The following is a 9,061-nucleotide window of genomic DNA, read 5'->3' as shown; positions in this document are numbered from 1 at the left end:
GTGTTTTAATGTATAAATAAATTGTTATAAGTAATATTTATTGTTGTCTTATGTATAGAAATAGTTGAACTTATATTCTAATAGAAATATCAGTATATATTTAAATATAATAATATATGCAAGAACATATCTACAGAATGCAAACTAGACCTATGCCTAGGGCAGCAAGAAATATTACTTATATTTATGAAGTGTTAAATATAATTATATTAGAAAATAGTATTTGATTATTAAAAATATGGATAAGTGTTTTTTTATTTTTCTTGAGAGGCGATCACAGGTAAGAAGCACGGACGTTAAACGTAAATTCTATAGCGTAAGGTCGGGTTACCTTAGCAACTAATTGATTTTCAAGAAATCCGACGTCAGATGGAAGCGTTAACACAACGTTAACTTACAGCTACACGAAAAGAGCGACTGCGCGCAACACGCTAATCTTTTCAATGGAAACCTGGTACTAAAATGGAGCCGTAAATTACTTTTAGCTGTCGTCCGCTTCGGTAGCTTACGGCTCCATTTTTAACGACTCAATGGAAGCGAGGCCATAGCTGGGTACTAAGCTGATCTACTTGATTGTACAAGTTACCCCTACTCTTGATGCCCCATAATAATGATTCCTGGACCGTTGGGTTCCTTCAGAATCAGGGCCGCTATTTCTATCCTGGCGTGGTTGCCCCTGCGGTTCAATTTGTTCAGCATTATTATTTTGGGGAGTATTATTTACTTGGGGTGTCTGGTTATCCTGAGAATACCTTTGCCGTCTATTGTATCTACCTTTGCGGGGGTACCCATTATTCTGTGGGTATTCTCTTTGGGCGTAATTATTCGCCTGAGTATGTCCCCCGCTTTGGCTATAGTCTCTCTGTGCCTCATCCCGTGTTGGGGGAGGGGTAGAGTTAAACCTCTGTGGAGATGGTCTGTTTTTACTGGCCACTTCCGCATATGTTTTCTTTTTAGACTCCAAATTTAGGGGGCTAGGTGACACCCTAGTTTCGGACACTATTTTAGGACTGGGCTTTTTCTCCCTTTTATCCCCCTGTTCACTGGACTGCTGAATAGAGTATAACTTTGTACTCTCTTTGATCAGCCATTCCAATGAGCAGTTCTCATCAAAATCTCTAGCTAAGTTGATTTTGAAGGGTGCGGGCAGCGCTGCAAAAAATAGATTCACAAACTCTGAGCCTTCAAATATGGGATCATCTTCAGCCATGCTGTACGCATTCTTCAATACAGAAAGGAATTCGATTGGACTTTGATTCGCACTACATTTTAAACCGTATACAGCTATTCTCGCTGCCGTTTTAGTGCGATGTTGCCCGAATTCCTTTTTGCACTGTCGTCTCGTTTCACTCCAGGAATGAATATTCATATCCTTTAGTGAAGCAAAGAATTTGTGATGTTTACTTTCAAATACCCAGGGTAGAAATTCAATTTTTAACTGCTCACTTGTAACACTCATTATAGATAAAGCGTTTTCAAAAGCCTCTAAGTGGTCAATTATGGAAGTGACCCCCCCTTTAGAAAATAGGCGTACTGTATTCTTTAGGAATTTAATTATTGTGGGGGTGTCATACACTTTATTTGGTATATCACTAGATCTTACTGGGGACTTATTGTTTGAGCTAGAGTGCCTTTCATCTGAGGCGTAATAATTTTCTGGTCCCCCAGAGTTATGTAATTGCCTAGGGGAAAAAGTTACCTCTGGGCCTGAATTAGGGCTATAGTTTGGGTATCTTTGTCTATCCTCCCGCCTGGTATCTTGAAACTCATTTCTGTCCCAGTTCTTATAACTGCTAATTTGTCTCTGTAATTTATTTATTGCTTGTTCATATGCTTTTTCAGCCTCATGATATCTAGCTTTTAAAGTTTTATTTTCATCTTGGCATTTTTCATATTCTTCTTCGAAAGCTTTAAAATCAGCTAATAATTCCTGATTATATTTATTTAAGTCAGAAACCTTTTGGCTAGCGTGGAAAACTTCTACCTTTGCCTGAATAAAGGCTTCTTGAAACTCTTTTAATGAATAATTTTCAACCCTTAGCCATCCTAATTGTCTGTCTTGTCCTGCCATTTGGTTAGACATCTCACAGCTCAAATACATTAGGATCGGCCAAGTTTCGAAAATTAATTCATCACGCCCCCTAGATTCTGTGCATTTATTAAGTTGCAGTAACATTTGGTATAAATCCCCATCTTCAAACCACATATCTCTAACTAAAACTTTGGCCTTATCTTTACACTCATTAATATACCTGGAGACATCGTCCCCAATATCAAGTCTAGTCATGATGTGATTCATGGCTTCTAATTTGAGCATTTTTTTCTGAATCACTTCATTGACGGAGGACCTTGGGGAGGGCACAATTTCATCTTGTACAGAAACGCTAGCATTACTTTTTGCTGAAGACATCGTTATTTTAGTGTTGTACTTAATAAGATAAAACGCTAATACAATTTTGACCAATAAGAGAGAGAGAAAAAAAAATTATTTATATTTTCAAAATATCAATTTTGAAATATGACAAAATTAATATTTTTATGAATTTTGAAATATGCAAAACTAATATTTTTATGAATTTTGAAATATGAAAAATTTATATTTTTAATTAATTTTGAAATATGAAAAATTAATATTTTTATCAATTTTGAAATATGAAAAATTTATATTTTTATCAATTTTGAAATATGAAAAATTTATATTTTTATCAATTTTGAAATATGAAAAATTTATATTTTTATCAATTTTTCAAAAATTAATTTTTAATAATATTTCAAAAATATTAATATCAATCTTGAACATGAAAATCAATATTTCAATTTAAAAAAAAAATCTTTTATATTTTCAAAATATCAATTCGAAATATGAAAAATTTTCTCTCTTCTATAATAATTTCTATTTACCACAAATATACTATATCAATATGATAACTATTTATAATATCTCATACAGTGCCTCCAAATAATATGTCAGTATATTTATGAAAATCTTCAGTAGTGCTATCCAAATAATATATCAGTCTATCTCAGGGTTATAATACAATACATTTAATAATTACCCTTTTAAAATAGAAACCCTTAATTAATATGCATCTACTAGAAACCACAAAATTAATATAAATACCTGAATTCTTTATTATTAGTAAATATTTATGAACATATTGAAATGTGTATATTTGTAAGAATCAGAATAAGAGTCAATATTATATGCGTTAAAACAAAAACTATTTAAAATATGCTATGCAAAGCTTATGCAAATTTACCTTTATAAACCAGCTTTTCCTTCAGAGCTGCATTTAAAATATTACAATGAGACTTAAAATAACAGCTACTAATATTCAGCAATACAATTAACAGTGCTAATGAACAATAGGACAATAGATATATATTCAGCTATTTAGCTGCAATTTGTTCTAATACAATTTTAAACCAACCCTTAGTTACTTATAATTAAAATCAATTCTAAGATATATATAAATGTTCTATATTTTGCACAGATAAAACAATTTAGCATTAAGGAGATATGCTCAACAATACATAGGCTATGGAATGCTAGCTTAAAATACAAACTGCTCTTTAAATCTCTCAACTATACTTTAAACTACCGCTATTATGCATATATCTGTTTAAATATTAATTGCAACCCTCTTTCTTTTTATATATATACGCTACCAAAATGACCAAAATTGATAGTTCAGTTACCAAGGATTCCTTGTTTCATCTCAGAAAATAAATAAGTAAATTTTGCAATCAATGAGAAAAAGGTAGATCAGCTTGCTCAGAATCAATGTATTTCGAAACGCCCAGCAGTAGATCATTCAAGTCAGCAAAATCTCTCTGTTCTCCCTCCTGCATTCACTTAAATAAGTTTTTCACTCATTTATGAAACCATGGGAGTGGCTCTACGAGATCTGACCATCCCATTGGTTAGGTGGGATGTCTATTTGGATTGGCCCTCGGTCACCATGGAAATGCCCAAAACGGAAGCTTGTCTTGGATTGGATATCTTTAATATCTTATTTTTAACAGCCTAAAAAACCTTCTGGCTGTAGTTCTCGCATCATAACACCGGGTAGCAGTGTGACAAACAAACCCAGTAATACATTTACTATCCAACATTTTTAACAGTGAAAGAAAATATTTCTTTAAAATATGTAATAACTACCATAATTGTCTTACATTAATAAGTTATATGTTTATATGTACTGTATTATATCACATTAGTTATTCTGATCAATTTGACATGAAACACAGTATGCCCTTAAAATTATTATATTAAAGCAATGTAATACTGCTAATTATTTTGAAATTAGGGGCATTTAATATCTGTTATACATGCATTTACACATGTTTCACATTTTACAATTTCTGCATATATGAATTGATGCCTGCAAAAGAAATGGAAATAATTGTTAGAAATTATTTAAGCATTCATATGTCTATTTGCAACATTATTAATGTAGTTGGTATTCAATACAACAATTATTTATTTAATATAATGTGTTTCAGTTCAACATATATATACAAATATGGGTTATTTGAATTATTTCAAACATACTTGAAACTAGCATTGTTCCCTTTGCAAAAATGTATTTATTTTTATCTGTGTTACACAGGGGTTGTAAATGTTAATTCTTCAACCCACACTGCTCCTCCCCATTCATTGTATGGGGTCATCTTATCTGACAATCTAGCTCTGAGATGTTCTCTTAATAAAGAAAGGGATGTTTGGAAATGGCTCAATGATTTTTATCCTATCTCAAGTCATAAACCCTGTTCTTTCTCAAAGTCACTTTTACAAATTCCTTTAAGTGATTGTTTGAAGCTAATTAGAGCAAATGTTTCTTCTAAGGCCATTTGGAAACACTTCTCTGTTCTACAAACAATCCATTTGATGAGAGAGGGGGTTGTTTTCTATCCAGTGTCCATTTTCAGCTTATAGAAGTTAAATGAATTGTTTGATGTGCACATCCACAGACTTATTAAATAAAAACAAACATACCTGTATATATTTTTTAATAATATTTCAAATACCTTGACAATATTCTAGAGGGCTATGAGAAAAAAGAAGAGAGGCGCACAAATGTGTGTATCAATCGGTACAGTTCGGCATGAACTCCAAATATTGTATGCACAGGGTACTCACACTTTGGCACAGCACACCAGTGTGCTTGTGGAAGCGGGCTGGCACTCAGAGCTGACCAGCTGGCTCTCTCCGGCTCTTTTCTGGAAACAGCGGCTTTCCTGTATGTTGGGCTGTCTGGTAGTGGTGTGCTTGTATTGAAACTCCAGGCTCAAGTTGTATTAAAATATTTTAAAAACTTTTATTGCACAGAGTTAACAAGCACATATTAAAAAGAATACAAATAAAATATTGCTACGCGTTTCTCGGCCCTCCTGGCCGTTTCATCAGGCTCCATGAAACGGCCAGGAGGGCCGAGAAATGCGTAGCAATATTTTATTTGTATTCTTTTTAATATGTGCTTGTTAACTCTGTGCAATAAAAGTTTTTAAAATATTTTAATACAACTTGAGCCTGGAGTTTCAATACAAGCACACCACTACCAGACAGCCCAACATACAGGAAAGCCGCTGTTTCCAGAAAAGAGCCGGAGAGAGCCAGCTGGTCAGCTCTGAGTGCCAGCCCGCTTCCACAAGCACACTGGTGTGCTGTGCCAAAGTGTGAGTACCCTGTGCATACAATATTTGGAGTTCATGCCGAACTGTACCGATTGATACACACATTTGTGCGCCTCTCTTCTTTTTCTCATCACCTTTCAGCAAACACGTTTTCCATTCCGGGATCGTTGTGGAGAGTGCAGCCGCGGAAAAGTGTTCCTAATCTTGAGACCAATTGGGACTTCCAGGATTTCAAGGATTCTACATTCAATATCAACCTATTACGGACATTGAACCCAACGCCATTTAATGAGGTTCCACTTTACATTATAAATAATTGTGATTATACATTATGTTTGGTGATTTAATAGTGTTTTAGACATTGCTGTTATTGGTTTAGGTTATCTTTTGTTCATTTTTTCTCATACGTTGTGTACAAAGAGCGCCCTCTGGTGACCTAGGTCATTTATTCTAGAGGGCTATGCTGTTTTCTTTTCTGCCTATTTAGCATATGCATTTTTTCCCATTCCTGAAACTGCTATATGAGAAAATTGGATATTTTGTTTAAATGTTATTTTTTCTTTTACATTTTGCAAGATGTCTCAGTCTGATCCTGTCTCAGAAGCTACTGTAGGAACCATGCTGCCTGAACACAGTTCTACCAAAGCTAAGTGTATCTGTTGTAAGCTTGATAAGCTTTTTGCATGTCGATAACATTTCTATTAGTACTAGTACAGTGTCTGTTGTTCCTTCAACATCCAATGTACATGATATCCCTGAAAAATTATATTGCTGATGCAATACAGAAGGCTATGTCTGCTATTCCTCCTTCTAATAAACTTAAAAAGGTCTTTTAAAACTTCTTATAAAACTGATGAAATTTGTAAGGACCGACAACATACTGAAATATCCTCCTCTAAAGAGGATCTCTCTGGTTCAGAAGATCCTACTTTAGACATTGAAATTAATAAATCTTCTTATCTTTTTAAGATTGAATATATTCGGTCTTTGTTGAAAGAAGTATTGGTTACTTTGGGTATTGAGGAGTCTGGTCCTCTTCATAGCAAAACCAGTAAACGTTTAAATTCTGTTTTTAAACCTCCTGTAATTACTCCTGAGGTTTTTCCTGTCCCAGATGCGGTTTCTGATGTGATTGCTAAGGAATGGTCTAAACCTGGTGCTTCTTTTAATCCTTCTTCTAGGTTTAAGAAGTTATATCCTTTACCAGTGGCTAATTTGGAGTTTTGGGAAAAAGTCCCTAAAGTTGATGGGGCTATTTCTGCTCTTGCCAAACGTACTACTATTCCTATGGAAGAAAGTACTTCTTTTAAGAATCCTTTAGATAGGAAGATTGAATCTTATCTGACGAAAGCTTATTTACATTCTGGTTATATTCTCAGGCCTGCCATTTCTATGGCTGATGTTGCAGCTGCATCAACGTTTTGGTTGGATATCTAAGCACAACAGGAAGCAGATCCTGATTTGTCTAGCATTGTTCGTTTGCTTCAACATGCTAATCATTTTATCTGTGATGCTATTTTTGATATCATCAAGATTGATGTTAAGTCTATGTCTTTAGCTATTTTAGCTAGAAGAACTTTATGGCTTAAATCATGGTATGCTGTCATGGTATCTAAATCTATTTTACTATCTCTTTCTTTCAAGAGTAATCATTTTTTTGGTTCTCAGTTGGATTCTATTATTTCCACTATCACTGGGGGGAAGGGAGTTTTTTTGCCCCAAGATAAAAAATCTAAGGGTAAATCTAAAGCTTCTAGTTGTTTTCATTCCTTTTGTCAGAATAGAGAACCGAAAACCACTCATTCCCCTAAGGATTCTGGTTCCAATTGGAAGCCATCTTCAAGTTGGAATAAATCCAAGCCTTATAAGAAACCAAAGCCAACCCTCAAGACTGCATGAAGGTGTGGCCCTCAATCCAGTTCAACTGGTTGGGGAAAGATTGAAATTATTTCAAAACATTTGGGCAGATTCTGTTCAGAATCAGTGGATTCAGAGCATTGTCTTTCAAGGGTATCGAATAGGTTTCAGAATAAGACCTCCTGTGAGAAGATTCTTTCTCTCTCAAGTTCCAACAAATCCTGTGAAAGCTCAGGCTTTTCTGAAGTGTGTTTCAGATCTGGAGCTTTCATGGGTGATTATAAAAGTTCCGCTTCAGGAACAGGGTCTGGGTTTTTATTTAAATCTCTTCATTGTCCGAAAGAAATTAAATTCTTTCAGACCAGTTCTGGATCTGAAGTTTTTGAATCGTTTTGTAAGGGTCCCAACTTTCAAAATGTTGACTATAAGGACTATTCTGCCTTTTGTTCAGCAAGGTCATTACATGTCCACAATAGACTTACAGGACGCTTATGTTCGCATTCCGATTCATCCAGATCACTATCGGTTTCTGAGATTCTCTTTTCTAGACAAGCATTACCAATTTGTTGCTCTTCCATTTGGCCTAGCGACAGCTCCAAGAATCTTTTCGACGGTTCTCGGTGCCCTTCTATCTGTAATCAGAGAGCACGGTATTGCCGTGTTTCCTTATTTGGACGATATCTTGGTACTGGCTCAATCTTTTCATTTAGCAGAATCTAACACAAATTAACTAGTGTTGTTTCTTCAAAGACATGGTTGGAGGATCAATTTACCAAAGAGTTTCTTGATTCCTCAGACAAGGGTCACCTTTTTAGGTTTCCAGATAGATTCAGTGTCCATGACTCTGTCTTTAACAGACAAGAGACAAATGAAATTGGTTTCAGCCTGTCGAAACCTTCAGTCTTGATCATTCCCTTCAGTGGCTATGTGCATGGAAGTTTTAGGTCTCATGATTGTAGCATTGGACGCGATCCCCTTTGCTTGTTTTCATATGAGACCTCTGCAGCTTTGCATGCTGAATCAATGGTGCAGGGATTATACTCGGATATCACAATTGATATTCTTAAATCCCAGCATTCTACTCTCTCTCACTTGGTGGTTAGACCATCATCGTATTGTTCAAGGGGCCTCTTTTGTTTGTCCTTCCTGGACTGTAGTCTCAACAGATGCAAGTCTTTCAGGTTGGGGAGCTGTCTGGGGGTCTCTGCCAGCACAAGGGGTTACCAATCAATATCTTAGAACTCCGTGCTATTTTCTGGGCTCTTCAGGCTTAGCCTCTATTAAAGAGAGAACTTTTAATTTGCTTTCAGACAGACAATATCACAACTGTGGCATATGTCAATCATCAGGGAGGGACTCGCAGTCCTTTAGCAATGAAAGAAGTATCACGGATACTTTCTTGGGCGGAATCCAACTCTTGTCTAATTTCATATCCTAGGTGCAGACAATTGGGAAGCGGATTATCTCAGCCATCAGACTTTACATCCCGGAGAGTGGTCTCTCCATCCAGATGTGTTTTTTCAGATTGTACAGATGTAGGGTCTTCCAAATATATAGATCTGATGGC

This window comes from Bombina bombina, chromosome 3 (assembly GCF_027579735.1).
Source record: "Bombina bombina isolate aBomBom1 chromosome 3, aBomBom1.pri, whole genome shotgun sequence".
Lineage (NCBI taxonomy): Eukaryota > Metazoa > Chordata > Amphibia > Anura > Bombinatoridae > Bombina > Bombina bombina.
This window is presented reverse-complemented; position numbering follows the sequence as displayed.